This window comes from Balaenoptera musculus, chromosome 3 (assembly GCF_009873245.2).
Source record: "Balaenoptera musculus isolate JJ_BM4_2016_0621 chromosome 3, mBalMus1.pri.v3, whole genome shotgun sequence".
NCBI lineage: Eukaryota > Metazoa > Chordata > Mammalia > Artiodactyla > Balaenopteridae > Balaenoptera > Balaenoptera musculus.
The window spans coordinates 60,236,948-60,259,363 of NC_045787.1; the positions used below are offsets into that span (position 1 = coordinate 60,236,948).

General features: G+C 37.4%; 1 protein-coding gene and 1 non-coding gene across 2 annotated transcripts in view; both read right to left on the reverse strand.

Moving 5' to 3' along the window:
• The window catches only part of TBCA (tubulin folding cofactor A), a 100,631-nt gene that overhangs the window by 50,597 nt on the left and 27,618 nt on the right, over positions 1 to 22,416 (reverse strand). The gene's annotated exons all lie outside the window — the stretch shown is intronic.
• LOC118893763 lies at positions 20,576 to 20,682 on the reverse strand. The gene has a single exon (XR_005019603.1). It is a non-coding gene; the product is annotated as a U6 spliceosomal RNA (small nuclear RNA).

The following is a 22,416-nucleotide window of genomic DNA, read 5'->3' on the forward strand; positions in this document are numbered from 1 at the left end:
GTCAGGAGATCTGGGTTTTAGTTCTAATTCTTGACTACTTTGTAATGTGATCTTGGGTAAGCTGCTTAATTTCTCTGGGTCTTAGGTTCAACATCTGTAAAATGAGGGGCCTGGACTACATGATCCCTAGGGTATGTTGCAGCTCAAAAATGGAAAGGAAGAAACACATCTTAAATTCATTTTATTAACAGTGGAAATCAAACCATCAGCAGAGACTGATAATTTTTTCTATTTATTTACAAAGCTGATAAATAATATTCTGAAACTGACCCTAAAATGCTTAGTTGGGTTTTCAGGTCAATAAATCTAGCACTTAAAGTTTAACTATCAATTTCTCTTCTCTTTACTGATATATCTTTCATCCTTAGGTCTCAAAAGTTGCCATAAAATTTCTTGTTTCTTTGCAATTCATGATATAATTCATCCCACTCTGGTGTTTCATCAATTTAACGGTTCTAATTGCCTTATTATCTGCTCTGATGCAGTAGTAAAGCCTCTGAACATTTCATTTACCTTACCAACAAGAAATCCCATATATCTCAGCCTTAAGGATATTACCTCTACCTCTTGGATGAGCAGAGGCATGAAGAACTTAAGCTCTCTGGAAAGCCAATATAATCTATCACTATTTAACTGTTTGTCAATGTTTATGCCTGTCTCAACTCACATTTAATGGGGCTTTTTATTGTTATTTTCCACTATAAAAGTTTGAAGACACCTAAATGTCACTAATTCCCTTCTAAGTTTAGCATGTCTATTGCAATGTTACTTACCTGGGAGACACAGTAACATGGTACAAATGAATGGGCTATGGAGTTAGGCAGACTAACTCCAAATCTTGGTTCTGACCTTTGCTATTTATATGACCTTAAGCAAGTTACTTGCCTCTTTGAGGCTGTTTCCCCAAGTAAAATAGGAAGACTAACTACTCTACAACACTGTAGTGAATATAAAGTAAGTACAGTTCCTGGTCTAATGCGGCACACATAAGAAGTATTCAGTAACTGTTACTCATGTCCTTCCCATACCAAGTGTTCTCACTTGCCTGTGATTCTGTTTGTTGAGCTGGCCAGTTTGAAAATAGATTTTAGTCACTAGCTACTTCTATAGGAGTGTTTCCAAATGGCTGGTTGTAACCCATTAGTCAGGGTTCTAATCCATGACTCCTGAAATCAATTCAGCGGGTTTTGGTCAGTACTGTTTTAATGGAAGAGAACAGAATGGAACTGGAAATATCAGAGTACATTATAAGTGCTAAAAATAGGAATATTTCATTAAACTTTTGTTCCAGTTTTATAAATGTGTGTGTGTGTGTGTACTGTGCCATGATGCAAAAAAAAAAAAAAAAAAAGTCTATTTCTTACTCTGGATTGGATCAAAAAAGTTTGAAATACACTGCTCTATAGAGAAGGTCAGTTATCTTCAGTTGGATCACTTCCTTTCCCTGCCCATCTTTTCCAGGGAATGTCCTACTAAGACCAGCATTTCAGTATCTCAAAGTCAAGAAGCCCACCAGCACTATTCCCCTACAGAAAACAGTTACATATATATTCCTGAGGTTACCTACATTGTTAATAAGACCAAGAGGCAGAAATGATACCCTTAGAAATACTTTTCTTAACTACTCATCAAATCCTCCTTTCATATTTTGCTTCTTTTGAAACACAGTAGCAAGTAAAAGGCTCCTTGGGGGCCTTAAAAAAATAAAAATAAAAAAAGATACTAAAGAAAGTTACAACTAGAAACCCAGTTATTCAAATAAGAATTCAACATTAAAATCTAAAATGTAGGGCTTCCCTGGTGGCGCAGTGGTTGAGAATCTGCCTGCCAAAGCAGGGGACACGGGTTCGAGCCCTGGTCTGGGAAGATCCCACATGCCGCGGAGCAGCTAGACCCGTGAGCCACAATTACTGAGCCTGCGCGCGTCTGGAGCCTGTGCTCCGCAACAAGAGAGGCCGCGACAGTGAGAGGCCCGCGCACCGCGATGAAGAGTGGCCCCCACTTGCCACAACAGGAGAAAGCCCTCGCACAGAAACGAAGACCCAACACAGCCAAAAATAAATAAATAAAAATAAATGTACTTAAAAAAAAAAAAATCTAAAATGTATTCCATAACCACAACTCCTTCAGTAAAATACATTAATCTTTTGGGGAGAATATTTTATCTTTTAAAGCAGATCCAATTTTTTTCTTTCATTATCAATTTTTTTTTTAATACTTATTGGAGTATAGTTGATTTACAATGTTGTGTTAGTTTCAGGTGTACAGCAAAGTGAATCTGTTATACATATACATATATCCACTTTTTTTTTTCCTAAGATTCTTTTCCCATATAGGCCATTACAGAGTAGTGAGTAGAGTTCTCTGTGCTATACAGCACGTTCTTACTAGCTATCTATTTTATATATAGTCATGTGAATATGTCAATCCCAATCTCCCAATTTATCCCTCCTTTCCCTTATCCCCTGGTAACCATACATTTGTTTTCTACATCTATGACTCTACTTCTGTTTTGTAAATAAGTTCATTTGTACCCATTTTTTTTTAAGATTCCACATATAAGTGATATCATATATTTTTCTTCCTCTGTCTTACTTCACTCAATATGATAATCTCTAGGTCCATCCATGTTGCTGCAAATGGCATTATTTTGTTCTTTTTTATGGCCAAGTAATATTCCACTGTATATATGTACCACATCTTCTTTATCCATTCCTCTGGTGATGGACTTTTAGGTTGCTTCCCTGTCCTGGCTATTGTAAACAGTGCTGCAATGAACATTTGGGTGCATGTATCTTTTTGAATTATGGTTTTCTCTAGGTATATGCCCAGGAGTGGGATTGCTGGGTCATATGGTACCTCTATTTTCAGTTTTTTAAGGAACCTCCATACTGTTCTCCATAGTGGCAGTACAATTTACATTCTTACCAACAGTGTAGGAGGGTTCCCTTTTCTCCACAACCTCTCCAGCATTTATTGTTTGTAGATTTTTTGATAATGGCCATTCTGACTGGTGTGAGGTGATACCTCATTGTAGCTTTGATCTGTATTTCTCAAATAATTAGTGATGCTGAGCATCTTTTCATGTGCTTTTTGGCCATCTGTGTGTCTTCTCTGGAGAAATGTCCATTTAGATCTTCTGCCCATGTTTTGATTGGGTTATCTGTTTTTTTGATATTGAGCTCATGAGCTGTTTGTATATTTTGGAGATTAATCCCTTGTTGGCTGCTTCATTTGCAAATATTTTCTCCCATTCTAAGGGTTGTCTTTTTGTTTTGTTTATGGTTTCCTTTGCTGTGCAAAAGCTTTTAAGTTTAATTAGATCCTGTTTGTTTATTTTTGTTATTATTTTCATTACTCTGGGAGGTGGATCAAAAAAGATCTTGCTGCTTTTTTCCAGTGGCGGGGACGGAGGTAGGCCTGGCAGGTCCACATGGCCTTGGGGCTGGAGCCCAGGTCCCCGACCGCCCCAGCGCCAGCCTCCAGACAAGCCCTGCGCCTCCGTCCTGGGTCACAGTGGCCGGAGGTGCACCGGGTCCGCAGGACAGGTGGGCACAGAGGTTGCTTGTGTTGGAGTGGGGGGTGCGGCGAGGTTCCGGCACCTCCGCAGAGCATTGCGGGTCCGGGGCTGGGGGCACCGCAGCTTGCTATGCTCTCTGCACTTTCCTGGCTCTGAAGTCTCGAGAACACAGGTAGGCAGCAGTAGTTTAATGTGGAGTTTGCCTGCTGGGAACTAGAGGTCTGCTGGGGTCTCAGTTCTTGACTGGCCCCGGAACATGAGGTTGCCAGGCATATGATGGCAGCAGGTAGGGGAGAGCCGCTGGTGCAGTGATGAGCAGGAAAGAAAGGACATTGGCTGTTGGCCTGTGAACCTAGGCAAGAATGACCAGCCAACACAATCCAGACCAAGGTCTGTGGGCCCAGCTCAGTCCTGTGTGGCTGGTCAGTGGAATAGACCTGCAGGTGTGGCTCTTGTCACTCTAAGACTGGCTTCAGGACAGATCCTGCTGATGAGCCCAGGGCACCGCCCTCAGTTCTCCAGGAGAGTGCGCCCGAGTGGGGCCAGGGGGGTGTGCCCAACTCACAGCACAGTGGTCACGCACGTCCAGTCTGCTTGCAAGGGCAGTGGGGAGCCGGGGGAAGTCATGGCCTTGGGAATGTCCTCTGATGAAAAAGAACCTGCAAGCTTATAAAATAACTTTTGTGTGGAATGTTGGTGTGTTGAAAAGCAGTTCTGTATACTTTTCCCCTTGGTGTGGATCAGCAGTGCTGAGGCAGCAGGCGTGACACAGAAGTGTGAGCAGAGACGGTCTGGAATCCCCAAACTCCAAGGAAACTAAAGGTGACAGCCAGCCTAGTGAAGAGGACAAGAGTTGGGGGCGGGTGGCGGTGGGGCAGGAAGGCGCCCGAAGGCAGCAGCATCCCATCTGTGGTGGCGGCAGCCCAGCAGGTGCCCCTTGTCGCAGGGACCTAATCCTGGCTCCAGCTGGGTGGTCAGGGGAGCTGCAAGGTCTTCTGGGTGAGCAGACCCCACAGTCCTGAGCTGTTCTTCGCTGTATTTGGTCATCTCCCCCCATCCAATGGGAGAAATCTAGATGAGGTTTAAGAATTAGTTCTTTAAGAATGTGGATCTCGTAGTTGAAATCTTGGAACACGTGTTTTCAACACAAGGTGTTAAAGTGAATGGAAGGATTTAATGCCTTTTCAAGGAGCGTGTCTCCATGTGGGCAGAACTAGACAATAAATGGGTCTTAAAAAAAAAAAAAAAAGATCTTGCTGTGATTTATGTCAAAGAGTGTTCTGCTTCTCTTTTCCTCTGAGAGCTTTATAGGGTCTGACCTTACATTTTAGGTCTTTAATCCATTTTGAGTTTATTCTTGTGTATGGTGTTAGGGAGTATTCTAATTTCATTCTTTTACATGTAGCTGTCCAGTTTTCCCAGCACTACTTACTGAAGAGACTGTCTTTTCTCCATTGTATATTCTTGCCTCCTTTGTCAAAGATTAGGTGGCCATAGGTGCGTGAGTTTATCTCTGGGCTTTCTATCCTGTTCCATTGATTTATATTTCTGTTTTTGCACCAGTACCATACTGTTTTGATTAATGCAGCTTTGTAGTATAGTTAAAGCAGATCTAATGTAAATGGAAGTTGGGGGAGGGCTGTTAGGGAAGGTTTTTTCAAGAAAATGATGTCAAAGTTAGGATTTGATGAATGAGTAAGAATTAGCAGAGCAAAGAAGAGGGAAAGGGTATATGACAAGAGTAGCAAGCAGGGTGGCACCATTTTAGGTACCAAGAAGAGCACAAAAGATTCTAAAGTGAGAGAGAATATGGAAAGTTGGTTTGAAAATTAAGTAAGGCTGATTCATTCGGTGTGGAGGAGAAGAGCAGCAAAAGATAAACAAGAGAGTAAGGGTCCAGAACATAACCTTATAAGGTCATACTAAAGAATATGGATTTTTCCTAAATGTATTTAACAGACGTATCAGGTGAGTGACCTACTCAATCATATTTGCCTTTTAAAAAGATCATTATAAAAAAAAATCACTATGACTGCAATATGGACAATGTAATAGAGAGGGGCAGGGCTAGGGCCAGGCAGATAAGGGGAGTGTGATCGTAACACAGGAGAAAAATGGTTGTGGTCTAGTCAAGAGTGGTGGGAATGAAGAGATATAGATAAAAGAGTGGTGGGAATGAAGAGATATAGATAAAATTGATGATTATTTTAACCAGGGTGAATAATGGATGTGGGAAGATAAGGGAGCAGGAGAATCCAAAGGTAACTGGGCAGATGGTGGTGTGGTAGTGCCAGTGCCTCAGATAAGGAGACCAGGAACAGTGTGGGAGAGAGAAAATATAAAATTAGGACCTTGTTATACTGGAGGTGCCTATGTGACATTAAAGTGGAAATGTACAGAGGTACCCAGACCTGGAGTTCAAAAGGAAGATATATATGAGGGAATCAGGAACATACTGATGTAACTGGGGTCATAGGAGTGAAGGAGGCTGCTCATTGGAGTGTTTACAAAGTGAAAAGGGAAAAAAGCCCCAGGTAGAGCCCCAGAGAACATCTGAGAGAGGGTAAGCTACAATAATGCAAGAAGTATTGACACAACTGTCTTTTGTTAAAATTGGTGTATAATTGACATATAACATCATTATATTAGTTCCAGTGTACAACATAACGATTCAACATTTATATGTATTGCAAAATGATCCCCACAATGCCCATCACCATTCAGAGTTACAAAATTTTTTTTCTTGTAATGAGAAATTTTACATCTGTCTTATTTACCACTATATCCCTGTAATGCAGACAGTATCTGTCATATATCAGTGGCTCAATAAATTTCTGTTACATAAATAACAAAGGAAGAAAAAAACAAAAATAAGACTGAGGAGGAGCAAAGAGGTAGAAGGGAAACCAGAGTACTGCAGTATCACTGTAGCCAAAGAAAGAAAATAGGATAGAAAGCTTTTCAAGGAGGGGAAAGTAATTCTGTCAACGGGCTGCTAGTAAGTCAAGATAAAGACTGTTAGATATCATGAGTGACCTTTGTTTCACTGCTGATGAACTCTTTCAACAAGTCTGGCTCCTAGGGAGGGAAATGAGATAAAGGTTTTTTTGCTGTTGATTCTTTAAGATATTACTGACTTCAGCATGTTTGAATACTTTTTGGAATAAACTTGTAAAGAGATTAAAGAGAAAAGACAGACACTTAACAAAGGGATAGGATTCGGTACACAGATAGAATGATGCCTTTTTATAAAAGGTTAAGATCTTTAATTCTAAGAGGAAGTAATGAGTACAGTAAGAATAAAGATGCATGTAAATATCTAGGTTTGATGGCGCTTGGGACACAAAGAGCATGTGATTCTGTCATTAGCCAGGGAAAACTTCAGGAAAGAAGTAATGATTAAGAAGAGACCTAAAAATTGAGGACTAAGTAAGTATTATTCAAAGCAGTATGCTGGGAAATGTTCTAGTCAGAGGAAACTGCATATTTAGAAAAGGGCTGAAGGGAGATTTTATATTAAATAATTGATATATTTACCAATCCTGAAAACATAGACTAGGGAAATTAGCTTGAGCCTGGATTTAACCCTTGGTTAAACTTCCTTTACTCCTCAGGCTGCTGCTGATAAAGTTCAGGGAATACTTTCTACCCTGAGAGGCCACTCTAGTTTTCCCAATCAAGACTCTCTCTAACAATTATGGATTAGAAATATTTGAAGAACTGAGCACTGATTCATCAGCCTGTCATTCAGCTATGAATCAAACACTTTTTGAATAACTACTAAGTTCAAGGCACCATCCTGGATTCTGAAGACTGCAAAGAGAATAAAGCATGTTGTGTCACTCTCAAGGAGCTTAAGTCCCTTCATGGGTAGAATAAGTGAAATGTTACCTGAGGCCCAGAGCCCAAAGCAAATATTTACAACTTCTTTCTACCCCTTATTCCCCGTCTTTCTGTTGTCTTATGTCTCTTCCATCTACATATCTCTCACTGATCCCTCTCCTTCTTCTCCCAACCTTGCTGGTCATAAAATTAAAGTGTAGAAAAATTTTAATATTTATTCTACTTAGTAAACGCTGTTTCATATTTCTAAGATCTTTAAACAAAAATCAGGTAATGTCAACATTTTATATTCTAAAGAAAAGAAAATAAACTAAGTTATTTCTGTAAAAGGTCCTCAATGACTTTTTTTCCCTATATGTCATTGGTCTCCAAGAAAATACATAAGACATTTGGGGACTTAACATTTGAGGACTTAACTCTCAGTAAATACCCCAAAATGTTCATGTAATATAATTTTAATTTTGCTGAAATAGTTATGGTTATGAGCTGTGTGGTATTCAGGAACAAGTCACCAATATGGTGAATGAGTCTGACAACTGTCCAGAATCCAATCTCAACGTAGCTGTTCTGTTCTTTCTTTTGTCTGTGTGCGTGATATAACTCTAGTAAATGAACTAACCACAAACCAATAAAAACCCATTTTGTTTCTTTGAGGAAAAAGAGCCAGAAAAGAAAGTCAATTGCTATTGGCAGTGATAATAGTAAGTAAAGGAATCTAAGAAAATTACGGCGTTTGCAAATCTGGGGGATTTGAAAAGATCTTGGAATACATTCCTTAACAAAACATAAACCGTCTATTGTATTCTCCTCCACTTCCATGCCATTTTCTAGCAACATGACAAATAACAGCCAGAAAATTAATTGGTCTGAGACCTGGAATAACTATCAGAGTTCTTAAAGATTTGATAATCAACTACATAATTAAGGTATTTAATCACACCATTAGACTCAAAAGACGAGCTAGGAAAAATAAATGCCAGAGTCAAAAGTTATTGCCTTACTAAAGGATAGCATGTAACGGTTAGAGGCATGGACTAAGAAACCTAAACCCTAGATTGGAGAGCCTATATTTTGCTGCTTAACATCTGTGTACCCTTTTGAAAGTCACTTAATTTCTGTTAGCCAGGTCCTTGGAGAAGCAGACACTAAGATGGGATTAAACTTGTGAGGATTCTGTCAGTGCAAATATCCATGAGAGAGAAAATGGGAAGGGAGCTGGAGAAGGCTGGGAGGGTCATCAGACCATGATGCAAGTCTGAGCCTGAATGAAAGAAAGAGTGAGGAAAGGTTAGGAGGAAGCATCCTAAACTGACATACAGTTTTACGAAGGTTTGGCAAGGCCACTGGGGAGTCCTCAGGCCAAAGCTGGCTGTTTCAGGAATCCCATGTCCCCCAGGAAAAGGCCTGTCTGCCACTAGCTGTCAGCAGCTCGTGGGAAGCAAGGCTTTGGGAAAAATGTAGTAACAGATTTCACAGTCCAGTAGCAGGGGCCCTTGGTTAATTATACTCCCTGCATTTGGAAGTCTTCAAGTTCCATTCTCACAGCCACCACAACCTCTTCTGATTTTCACATCTATAAATTCTCTATTTTTGTCCTTCCTACTTTACAAGTTGTCCCAAATATCATGATAGGCACTAGGGATATAATGGTGAAAAAAGAGTGACACGGTCTCTGCCCTCAGAGAACATACACTCTAGTGGAAAGATCCAGAGAAGCAAAGAGGCAAATTAAATACTGTGTGGATTAGTCAGACTATCACTCACCTACAAATCTAGACTTCTTAGTATGGCATACACAACTGTATCCTAAATTATTTTATCAACCATTTTCTTACTATCTCCTCAGTACCCACATACCCTAGATGCTCCAGCCATCACAAACGTTTTTACTCACTCCTGAATATAATATACTGATTCACACCTCCATGCTTTTATACATATAGTTCTATCTAGAATGTGACTTCTACAAGATCCCACTCAAGTGTCAGTTGTGATAAGCCTCCTCTAACCCTAGAGCAGTGGTTCTCAACAAGGACAATTTTATTCCCTACCTACCAGTGGAGCATTTGACAATGCCTGGAGACCATTTTGGTTGCCACAAGTGTGTGTGCATGTGTGTGTGTTGGGGGGAGGGGTGGAGAGGGAAGGTGAGCTACTGACATCTAGTGGGTAGAGGCCAGGCTTACTGCTAAACACCCTACAATATAAAGGACAGCCTTTGCCCAGTCCCCAACAAAGAATTACCCAGGGCAAAATGTCAAAAGTGTAAAGGTTGAAAAACTCTGTCCTAGAGGCAGTTTGTCATAACCTCGTCTGGGTTCATGAAGCATTCTGACCTTACTCACAAGGCCTTTGTCTTTGTCTGACACCATAAGCTCCTATAAAACAGAAGGTGATATTCATCTTTCATATCCAATGACCTCACATGGTCTCGTCACTTTTACAAATTTGTCAAAGTAAAAAAAAGGTATAAGTCAGTGCACTGGTGGTACTCAACAGGTGATCTCATCCTGGCTCTACCACTTCCTAGCTGTTTATCTTTGGGAAAATTATTTAAACTCAATTTCTTCATCTGTAAAATGGGGCTCACTGCAATTACTTCATGTACAGATTATGAGGGTGAAGTGACACACACATGAAATGCTTAGCTATGTATGACATAGTGAAAGCTCAAAAAATATCAACATTGCTGTTCCCATGACCTTTTAGGTTGTCAAAAGAAGCAAAGGGAAGCTAAAGGTGGGAGCAGGAGGTAGTGAGAAGAAATTTTAGAAGCAAAAAACATTAGTATTCAGCAAGTCAATTTTAAAAGTGATATATGACTGTCTTTCCCTTTTCAGCATTTTTCTCACCACTCATTGGGTTTAAGGTAGTACTTTGTTTAATATTTATTGGTAATTCAGAGCAATGCTATAATACTTATTTTAATTCAAAATACTGTCCTTGCTACTAAAATGAATTTAATTTAGGTCACAAACTTAGTTTATCTAAGGGCAGTAGCACTGTATTCTAAGTGAAGTATCACTAATTTCACAATTTTATACATCAAATAAGGAAGACACTAGTCTGAATTTTCACAATGAGTATAGACCTGAACATCTGATATTATGGGACGTTAAGCTACGATATATCATGCGTTATGTGTTAAACAGCACTTATGAATGCTCATTCAAGTAAAAATTGGTGATGGTGTGAGAGGCTGATTTTGGCAAAAATTGAATAACAAAGTTCTGGTGAACAGTGGTTAATGTTTAGCATAGAGTCTTGCACATAGTACATGTTCAATAAATAGCTACTGAAATAAATCCAATGAAGGAAACCTCAGAACTGGGAAAATTTATGACAGTCCAGATTGGCAATAGTATTAGTACCTGACAGAGTGGTTCCAGTTATCAATTCTCACATCTTCTCTCACCAAAATTGCTCAAATCTGTTTACTGGAAAATATTTTTCTCATGAGAAGAAAGGGACTTTCAAGGGCTGTAGCAGCCAGTTAAAACTGCAAGAAAGGTAAGCTTCTATATGCCTGCTTCTAGGGAAAGAACTAGTTGTTGATGTCTTCAAATTTACTGGTCACCTCTTGTTTCAATGGTAGTAAAACCTGCATATGAAGAGTGAATGGGTTTTTTTTTTTGTTTTGGCTGCAATGGGTCTTTGTTGCTGCGCGTCTCTAGTTGCGGCGAGTGGGGGTTACTCTTTGTTGCAGTGTGCAGGCTTCTCTTGTTGCAGAGCACGGGCTCTAGGCGTGCTGGCCTCAGCAGTTGCAGCATGCGGACTTAGTAGTTCTGGCCGGCAGGCTCTAGAGTGCAGGCTCAGTAGTTGTGGCGCATGGGCTTGGTTGCTCCGCAGCATGTGGGATCTTCCCCGACCAGGAATCGTACCCATGTCCCCTGCACTGGCAGGCGAATTCTTAACCATTGCGCCACCAGGGAAGTCCCGAAAAGTGAATGGTTTTTGTCCACTTGGTTCCCAACAGAGAATTTCAGCCTTTAGAAGCATCTCAAACTTGCCACTCAAGACCTATTTCAATATTTCTAATTTATGAAAACGAAATTTCAGCCAAGTGGGACATTAAATTGGAGAATACAATTCAAAAATAAGATGGAAAAAAAGGATTTACCTTATTTTACTTTTACAGAAAACATCTATTCCAGGAGAAGAGAAGACTGATTGGTATAATAATATGCACTTGACTTTTACAAAAAAAAAAAACGATTCCTAGCAAAAAAGCTATGCCCCAATACAACCTTCAGTAATAAACTTAACTCCTATACCTAAACCTACTTTCAGGTATTAACTTGGTAGTCATAATAATAAATCCACAAACTGTAAAAAGCAAACTCTCATAAATATGTTTCATTTTTTTTCTTGGTTTTGAACTGGCATGAGAAATAATAGAAATTCACTTTGCGTATATATCATTCATTCCTGTGGTCACAAAAAAATGTACCATCTAGATCACAAATTAGGTACTATGCTTTTGTTTTCACTTTAAAGAATTATGAAAGGCCCCAATTTTTGATGAAGTCTTAATTTATCCAAATTACATACATCGCAACATTATTTAACCCAGTCAATACATTCTTCAACATTTACTTGTATCATGCAATCAGCTTCTTTAAGATAAAACTGTTTTGAAAACCAACTCAAATCTCTATTAGCTTTGTATTTGGAATCACTATGAAGCATGAAACATAAAACATCCAAGAACTATTTTCTAATCTCTTCTCTAAAGAAGTACTATTAAAAGCAATGCACCTAAACAAAACTTTATTATTCTAACTTATAGGAAGTCAGTGTTAAAGTTTACTTATATTTTAAAGGAAATTACATTTTAAAATTCCTTCCTTATACATAAATACATATACATATAGGCCAAATCTTTAAGAATAAGATTTATTTCTGGAAAATAACCATTTATAATACTTATAATTTCACAGATATAATACTACTGGAAATTTTCTGAAAAAAATCTGGCATTATGTTAAAAACTATCTTAAAATGATCACTTTTACTATATATAACGTTCTCTTTGTCAGCAAAAAATATATCAGCATTTATTCCTCTCATATGACTTCTATAAAAAATTTCAGTTACAATAATCAAAATGTAATGTAAAATCATTTCTTATTATATTAAGAATTTATTTTGAATTTTTGAATTTTATTTATTTTTTTATACAGCAGGTTCTTATTAGTTATCCATTTTACACGTTAGTGTATATATGTCAATCCCAATCAAGAATTCTTAAAGAGTACATGGACTCTAAACTTTCAGAGCAGTTAGCATTTCTCAAAAGTATTCTGGAAAATGCACTGAGCTCTAAGATCAAATATAGCCAGTGGCTCTTACAGTTCACTGATGTATCAAAAGCTTAGAAAATGAATATAATAGTGTTAGTCTTTCTTTAAAAGGCTAACGTCTATTAACAGCTAAAAAGAGGGCACAGTAGGGGGTTAATACGTTGTTGTCTGAATCACTTTCATCAGTTTAAGTACCTATTAGTCCTTATTAGCAATGTGCTAGCAAGGTGCTACTGGTCTTTTAAAGTCTATTCTGCTTATTCTTAGTCTCTTTGCCCAGATAGATTCTTTGGCAATAGTATTTGAAACATAAAAGTTTAGATATGTATTTTCCTTTAGCTTTTTGAATTTAAGATTTGTATTTGAAAAATGTTTTCTCCTTTTAGGACTCTGTTCAAAAGTAATTTAAATTGTTCAGCACATCTGTACACCTAATCTGTTATTATCTTATAATTTCCAACAGTATTAAAGTACTCTCCAAAATTTCTCTTAGGGGGAGATATCAAGATGAATCTTCTCAGAAACCAAAGCAATTCACGTGCTCTCCTAAGTAAGTACACTAATGCAGAACTGAATAAGAAAGCAATGTTCACAAAGTAAAACTGGACTGTTTATTAAACTAACTTAGTTCTAGCATAACCAATAGTTATTCTTTGGGTATCATAAATGTATTGTTTAAAAACTAAAATTCAAATAAAGAACTGAAAAATAACTTATTGTCAAAGTTTACTAAACCTAGTTTCAAGAACCAAACTTTGAATAAAATCTAACAAATGTTTTTTTGTAATAGATTAGAAAAGTCATTTTGAGGAATTCACATTTGTGCAATGACCAAGTGTAGTGTAGTAATTTTAGAAAGCTTCCTAGTTCTAGCTCTACCAGTAATCAGCTGGATAATCTGGAGCAAATTATCTCCCTCTCTTGACTGTTTTTGTTGCGGCAGGGGGGTGGTAGTGTTGGGAAACTGGGAGATAGAGAATCTCTAAGGGGTATTTCATCAGCTCTACAATTTAGTGTTTCAAAAGGAAAAGATTTTCTCCTTTTAGGACTATAGTCAGAAGTGAAATTAATGTAAATTATTTAGCACACCTGTATGCCTCATCTGTTCTTGTTATTTTCAGCAATGTGGGAAGTACTCTCCTATAAAAACTAAACATACTTGGACATTTTCACTTACCCTGTTGAAGGGGTTCAGAGCAAGCCTCCCCAAAATGTGTCACCTTGGCATATGGATTATTTTGAGCTAAAAGGCAATAGAGACCCTGTGGACTCAAGAGAAACTTTTGCCCCGCACTTAACTACCAAGAAGAATTTAAATTGGGGGTCTTTCCCAGAATCAGAATTATTAGCAGAAATAAATTTTACTGAGTGACCCATGTATATGGCAGGGCAAACATCTAATTACCAAACATCTGTTCTTCTTATTGTCCTGTGAAATGTCCTTCCCCTCTTTGATGCCACAGACCCTTCTCCACTCCTCCTTAGCTCAGGATAGCATATATACAGTTGACCCTTGAGCAACCCACGTTTGAACCACGAGTCACCTATACATGGATTTTCTTCAATAAATATACCTGTACCTACCAGTTCCACACCCACAGATTCAAACAACTTTGGATTATGTACTATGTTTATGATTCTCAGTTGGCAGAATCCACAGATGAGAAATCTGCAGATATGGAGGGCCAACTGAGACAAACATTCAAGGATTTTGGTATCTGCAATAAGTCCTAGAACCAATCCCCTGCAGATACTGAGTGACAACTGTACCTCACTTTACCTTTCTGTCTTTGAACCTCTCATGTATGTGAGTTTCCTGTATGTACAAAATTTTATTTTATTTTCTCGTATTAATCTGTGTCACATCAATTTGATTATTAGACCAGTCTAAAAAACCTTTGAAGAGTAGAGGAAAAATTTTCCTTCCCAACACTTTTGGCGAGCCAGCCAGGAGACCTCACCCGGTTGGGCACTACTCATTCCCAAGCTGTTGAAGTAGGAAGATTCTGGGACCTCTGACATGAGCCAAGAAAAGGTAAGAATTCTTACCACATGAGACACCCGGATCTCTACCTGCAGAGTCTGGTGGAAGAATGATGGTGAAAGTTTCGTATTCTCCCTTTCTCAATTTAGATTAGCAAGAAAAAATACTTATTGAACTAGTTCCTTCAGTTTAGCAACTCTTGGTTATTTGGTATGAGTACTCATGGGTTTTGTTGATCCTTTTCCTCCCAGAAATGGTCACTGTTTTCTTGTCCTATGTCTTAAGAGCTTGGCTTTGTCACTAGTGAAAATATTCTCTCTTGTCTCTGCCATCCAGAAGATGCACTTACCAGGGTGCACCTGGTGGCCAGTTGAATAGACTAGGGTTTGGAAAATCTCTTTGTACTGGCTGTGCCAGTTCTCAAAGGAGTCTGTCCCAGTCCATAAGGGGCCTTTGCCATCTCAACCTATGTGGCTTTCAATGAAGGACTTTACTTTTTAGACTATCTTTGGAAGTGAACTTCCTGAATCTTATAAGGGCTGCATCTTTTTGCACTCTCTTATGGGACACCTCTTTCGTCCCTGGTTATGCCATAGTAAGAAGGCTTATTGGTTTGAGTCACTATTGAGATTAAATTGACTATATTTGAAGACAAAACTTTTTTTCTTTCAGAGAGATCTCTTATCCTAAACAACTGCATACTGAAAGACAAAGTTAAGTGGATGCAAAGAAGTATAACAGCTAGGCTTAGGGACTCCCTTAACAAAAGAATAGAAATTAAACTCCACATCCAACATAAATTCCCCCTTCTGAGAATCCAAAGAGTTAAATGCACCACTTTCTGGCACACCTGCTATTTCATGTCTAAGAACTGCAGCTCTGGAAGCTGTAGACATCTTTTTCAAAAGGCCAACATCTTACCAAGCTTGTTTTCTGTTCTGAGAACTTGGCCTGGTAACCATCAGGCTGAGGACTCCGAAATATGGCTGGACAGAAATGTGGGTTGAACTCCATTCGCAGCTAGGGTCCTACCAAACTACTGCCAGCACTCAGGGAAATTACAATGGCTATTATGAGGAACTGGATCATCCAACTGGATAAGATAATTCAAAAAGTGCACTTAACCTACAGATTGGGAGAACATATTTGCAAATGATGCAACTGACATGCAGCAACATGGATGGATCTAAAGATGATCATACTAAGTGAAATAAGTCAGACAGAGAAAGACAAACATTATATGATATCACTTATATGTGGAATCTAAAAAGTAATACAAATGAACTTATTTACAAAACAGAAACAGACTCACAGACATAGAAACAAACTTACGGTTACCAAAGGGGAAAGGGGAGGGGGATAAACTAGGAGTATGGGATTAACAGATATACACCATTATATATAATATAAACAGCAGTGATTTACTGTATAGCACAGGGAACTATATTCAGTATCTTGTAATAACCTATAATAGAAAAGAATCTGAAAAAGAATATGTGTGTGTGTGTGTGTGTGTGTGTGTATATATATATATATATATGTATGTTTATATATATATATATAAATGAAACACTTTGCTGTACACCTGAAACTAATACAACATTGTAAATCAACTATAGTTCAATGAAAAATAAATAAAAAGTGCACTCAAAAGCAAGGGCTTCCAAATCAAATAGAATGGGATACCTATTTAATTGGTATGTAGGAGCCTCAAAAAGACTTCAAAATCCCAAAATAGCTTCACTGAAAGATCTGTTATAAAAGGCTTATGAAAAAATGAAGACATGGGAGCTACCTAAAACAGGAGGACACTGAGACTAACGTTACTCCTAGGGCTCCCCTCTATCCTTCTTTTCCTGAGTACTCATGTTTCACTAATTCTCTGTCTGAATTGCCTTTCCACTCTGAAGAGACTATTAAAGAGTTACCTTTTAAAGTAAGACCACTTGAGGCTACAGGTGATCCTCTTTAGATATCTTTCACTCCTTGGCAAAGGCCAAACTAAGGACCATAGTTCAAAAGAATGTCTTAAAGCAGAGAGGATCCTCAAAAGTTTCTGTAAATGGATTACTTCCTGAGATTAGTGGATAAATAACACAGGCAGAAAATAAGATGGGAGGCAACTGGTCTGACTGAACTTGTGCCCATAGCTGATATTCAATGCCTGATAGAAAAAATTTTATGGCCTTCTCCCCTATGTGAAAATAAAACTATGTACCCAGAGAGAAATAAGCAAATTGAGAATAATGTAGGTGGAGGGGAGGATCAACCTATGACGTCATTTAAGTTACAACCCAAATCTTTTGAGGACAAATCATTGCAAAACTGGAAATGCTGCTCTAGAGGCCCATTCAAGTTCCACCCATCGCCAAACCTCCCCTATTAACTAAAAAAGGCTTGTAACCTCTCTGAGAACTCTTATCCAGACCATCCCCAATACCTCAAGAGTGAAGTGAAAGAACAGAAACAGAGGCTTTTAAAAAATACAAAGTGCTATAGAAACACCCTTGCCCAAAATCTAGTTCAAGGACAAATACAAATCTTAGGTGCCTTCTCACAGATATTTGTTTTAAAAAAAGCTTTAGCCATCTGAGCAGATAAACTTAACTTATTCCAACTGTTATTTATTACTAGTGAGTTTTGTATTGTCATACCTGATTCATGGCAAAAAATTTTTTTCATAAAATCTCCGTTTCTATCTGTATGTTTATTGTATGTCTATCTATGTATGTTATAGACAAGGTACTTTTTTTTTTTTTAACCTCTGAATGGTATTGCCAAAATTCACTTGTAAAAGAGCACTATTTAATTGGCATAAAATCAAGCTTTTATAAATTAAGTATTTTTAAATCTCAGAAACATATCAGAAACTAACTCAAATGTTTTTTCAAGTTCCTGTGATCTATGATAATTTTTGGTAAATAAGAGCTAGTTTAAGTTTGTTGGTTTATTAATACAAGCATGTCTTTTAGAGTTATCAGCATTAAGTATAATACTTTCATTCTTCCTAGGTTTAAAATCAAATAAGTTCATGATATCTGTTACAAAATTTGTCAGCCAAAAAAATAATTCAGGATGATGACCGATATTGCCTAAGTTCTGATGAAGTTTTTATAGGTAACCTGAACATGACTGTTAAGAACAAATGAATTAAATAAATGTAAATGAGGTAAGAGATTTAGGTGAACTTTTTAGTAATGAAAAAGTAATAAAAAACTTTCTTTTATGATTAAAGAGTTTCCAAAGTCTCTTTGGTAACTTACACCCTTAGAGTTTTGCTAAATTAAGTTAAATAATGGTTAAGTTAAATTCATTGAATATCTAGATCATTTCTAAATAAGATAAAACACAGAAAAATTACTTACTAAACATAGGTTTATCTACCTTTGGATTTCTATTACAGAGAAACTAAAAAAAGGGTATGAAAGCAAACATGTCTTCTGCCACAATAAAAAACTGTAATATTTAAAAGGGTACATGTTTCTAGAAATTATGAAATGTATTCATAAATTTGGCAATCTAATGCTGGTTTAATAGTTGTTCATAATTGCTTAATTCTTATTTCTCACTAGAAATTAAGGTTTCTAAGGATTAAGAATTCTAGTTAATGTATACAATTAAGCCGATACATACAATATATAGGAAATAATAGGAGAAATAACTCTGTATGCAAGAAAACTAGGATATGTTTTTGGCCAAGGAGAATATGAGATATGGAGATGTGTTTTTGCTTAAAAAGAGAGAGAGAGAGAGACAGGGAGGGAGTTTGAACTTGTGTGGTCAAGAAGGCTAAAATAACGAATTTTATTATAAGAGTTATGAAATTAAGCTTAAAAATCAAGTGTCCTTACTTAAAACTGGAACTTATTTTCATCTGTTAAAAGGACAAAGTTTTTTTCAACTATTGGTCATCTCCTGATAAGAGATTATGAAAGATTTTTTTTTTAATTTTATTTATTTATTTATTTATTTATTTATTTATTTATTTTATTTATGGCTGCGTTGGGTCTTCGTTTCTGTGCGAGGGCTTTCTCTAGTTGCGGCAAGTGGGGGCCACTCTTCATCGCAGTGCGCGGGCCTCTCATCATCGCAGCCTCTCCTGTTGCGGAGCACAGACTCCAGATGCGCAGGCTCAGTAATTGTGGCTCACGGGCCCAGTTGCTCCGCGGTATGTGGGATCTTCCCAGACCAGGGCTCGAACCTGTGTCCCCTGCATTGGCAGGCAGACTCTCAACCACTGCGCCACCAGGGAAGCCCCTATGAAAGATTTTTTATCTTTTAAGTAATCTGCCTAGAAAGCCAAGATTTTGTGTATTTTAATTTTGTCTTGATCAGGTCTTTGATTACTTTAGGAAAACTGAGTCCTCAATATTAAAAGAGCTAAATTTTGCTTTCAACTGTGTAACCTTTTGTATTTGCCTTTGTAATCTTGTATTATCACTTTGGTCAAATAGATAATTAAGTATTCGTTCATCATGATCTGTGATCCTATTTAGTCAAGTGTCCAAACCTTTTAATATGTTTGACAAACTTCCCAAAAACCAAATACTAAAGTCCTTCTGACCTCTCGCTAAATTTGGGATTTTTCAGAGGGCCCCTAAAACATCTCAAAGGATTTGCTCTCTCTTCTTATAAAAAGAGAGATGCTACATTAACTAGGCTTATTTGGTATGTTAAACTGCGTGGTAAGCATTGTCAAGTAAGTGATGCTAAAACCTTCTTAGGTTACATTTGTGTAGATCTATGTTATTAACATAAGTGCTCCTGAAATAATAATAAATTCTTACAAATCTGATGTGTCTTGGTATTATGTTATCAGCCATAATTCTAGTTACTATCTTAAAATGTTGAATGTCACAGAAATAACCAAACTTCTTGGTCAATTCCATTATAATGAACTCTCATCAAATCTGTAATAACGTATATTTAAATCATTTGTCATTTACAGTTACTGTTGTACTCTGATGCTTTACAAAAATGTTCCTGTAAAAATGCTTCATCTTCAAGGAGATTCACAGAAAAGACCTGAGAAACATCTAGAATGCAGGTTTTTGATAACTTTAGGATCTATATAACATGGAACTGGGTAAAAAATACTAAAACTTTAATAGAAAACTGATTGATTCATAAAGCTGCTAACCTAAGATGAAGATCAACAACAATTAATTACAAGAGACTAAATGAGCTAATAAGGATAACTTTTATGACTTCTCATGCTGGTTCTCTGATGTTTTGTTTTCCAGATATAAGGAAACCTTTCCTCTTAAGCTCACTATGACTTTCAGCAATTTGGTAAATTATACCTTTGGAAGCAGAACTGAATCATTTATTTCTTTCTCCCTATCTGATCCTTCCAGAATTTGGAAACTCTCAATGAATATTCTTATTTACATGGCAGTATAGTTATTTACATAAATTCAAAAGGAATCTGCTCTACTTATAACAGGATACAACTGGAAACATTGGTTGTATTGCCAAGGCTTTGGCTGGAATGTCATGTTTGAGAATGTCCATAGGCTCAGGTATGACCAAACAGCTTTAAGGAAGTAAGACTGACTTTATGGAGCCAATAAAGCCCCCTGGAAAAACAGCTTGGTAACTTGCTTACAGGGTTCACAGCAGCCTTACCAGACGAGTCAGGAAAGTCACTTCCTGGCAGGTACAGGTACCTTGGGATTTTGGGGGACCTCAAGAAGGGAGGAATTCACCCAAGTCTACAGGTATTACATGAGAGTCTTATGACAAGCTCTTGGCTTGGCTTCCTGGGCTTGAGAAGTAATATTTTAAAGTTCCATCTGAGACTCCTTTTTTTTCTTGTAATAACCTATTCTTTTTTTTTTTTAATACATCTTTATTGGAGTGTAATTCCTTCACAATGCTGTTAGTTTCTGTTGTACAACAAAGTGAATCAGCCATATGCATACAAAAAATATGGAACGCTTCATGAATTTGCGTGTCATCCTTGCACAGGGACCATGCTAATCTTCTCTGTATCATTCCAATTTTAGTATATGTGCTGCTGAAGCGAGCACTGAGACTCCTTTTGAAAAAGTTCTAGGAAAGCAGATTTAAAAGAACCTATATGATCAATTGCTATTATTGCTGCACTTATGTAAATAATCAGAACAAGTTTATTGAATTTAGACTTATTTTGCAAACAAGGTAGTCTTTCTTTGGCTACCTTTAGTTAAAATGGAGGTAATTTTAGAGAAAAAAATTATGTTTCATTAATACACCTTTGTGAATATTAGATTCTAGTACTATTTTTGTTTTGTTTTTTAAATTGGGGTATAACTGATTTACAAGGTTGTGCTAGTTTCAGGTGTATAGAAAAGTGAATCTGTTATACATATACATATATCCACTCTTTTAGATTCTCTCCCCCATACACCATTACAGAGTATTGAGTAGAGTTCCCTGTGCTATATAGTAGGTCCTTATTAGTTATCTATTTCATATATAGTAGTGTGTATATGTCAATCCCGATCTTCCAATTTATTCCTCCCCCCCATTAGCCTCCAGTAACCATAAGTTTATTTTCTACAACTGTAACTCTATTTTGGTTTTGTAGATAAGTTCACCTGTAACCTTTTTTTAGATTCCACATATAAGCGATATCATATTTGTCTTTCTGTGTCTGACTTATTTCACTCAGTATGATAATCTCTAGGTCCAACCATGTTGCTGCAAATGGCATTATTTTGTTCTTTTTTACGGCTGAGTACGTATGGGTGCATGTATCTTTTCAAATTATGGTTTTCTCCAGATATATGCCCAGAAGTGGGATTGCTGGGTCATATGGTAGCTCTATTTTCAGTTTTTTAAGGAACCTCCATACTGTTCTCCATAGTAGCTGTACCAATTTGCATTCCCACCAACGGTGTAGGAGGGTTCCCTTTTCTCCACACCCTCTTCAGCAGTTATTGTTTGTAGATTTTTTGATGATGGCCATTCTGACTGGTATGAAGTGATACCTCATTGTAGTTTTGATCTGCATTTCTCTAATAATTAGTGATGTTGGGCATCTTTTCATGTGCTTTTTGGCCATCTGTGTGTCTTCTCTGGAGAAATGTCTATTTAGATCTGCCCATTTTTTGACTGGGTTATTTGCTTTTTTGATATTGAGCTGCATGAGCTGTTTGTATATTTTGGAGATTAATCCCTTGTTGGTTGCGTAGTTTGCAAATATTTTCTCCCATTCTGAGGGTTGCCTTTTTGTTTTGTTTATGGTTTCCTTTGCTGTGCAAAAGCTTTTAAGTTTAATTAGGTTCCATTCGTCTATTTTTGTTTTTATTTTCATTATTCTAGGAGGTGGATCGAAAAAAATCTTGCTGTGATTTATGTCAGAGAGTGTCCTCCCTATGTTTTCCTCTAAAAGGTTTACAGTATCCAGCCTTACATTTAGGTCTTTAATCCATTCTGAGTTTATTTTTGTTTATGGTGTTAGGGTGTGTTCAATTTCATTCTTTTACATGTAGCTGTCCAGTTTTCCCAGCACTACTTACTGAAGAGACTGTCTTTTCTCCATTGTATATTCTTGCTTCCTTTGTCATAGATTATGTGACTATAAGTGCATGGGTTTATCTCTGGACTTTCTATCCTGTTCCACTGATCTATATTTCTATTTTTGTGCCAGCACCATACTGTTTTGATGACTGTAGCTTTGCAGTATAGTCTGAAGTCAGGGAGCCTGATTCCTCCAGCTCCGTTTTTCTTTGTCAGGATTGCTTTGGCTATTATGGTCTTTTGTGTTTCCATACAAATCG